Source organism: Mus pahari, chromosome 20 (genome assembly GCF_900095145.1).
Source record: "Mus pahari chromosome 20, PAHARI_EIJ_v1.1, whole genome shotgun sequence".
In the NCBI taxonomy this organism is placed as follows: Eukaryota; Metazoa; Chordata; class Mammalia; order Rodentia; family Muridae; genus Mus; species Mus pahari.
Window position 1 is genome coordinate 20,194,883 of NC_034609.1, and position 302 is coordinate 20,195,184.

Below are 302 nucleotides of genomic sequence, written 5' to 3' on the forward strand. Positions count from 1 at the left end.
AGAGAGAGAGAGAGAGAGAGAGAGAGAGAGAGAGAGAGAGAGAGCAATGTATGCTATATAGAATGCTGTTGTCTACCAAAAACTGATAGATTGGTGCATACATTCTTCAATACCTCTTCAATAATAATTTGTGAAACAACAGTAACCATGACAACAAACAATACTTGGGTCTTTGGGATGGCTCAGCAGGCGAAGGTACTTGTTTTGACAGCCTATTGACTAGACTTTGATCCTTGGGACTAACTTGACAAAAGCTGGAATCATTTTGGAAGAGGATACTTCAACTGAAAAAAATGAACCCA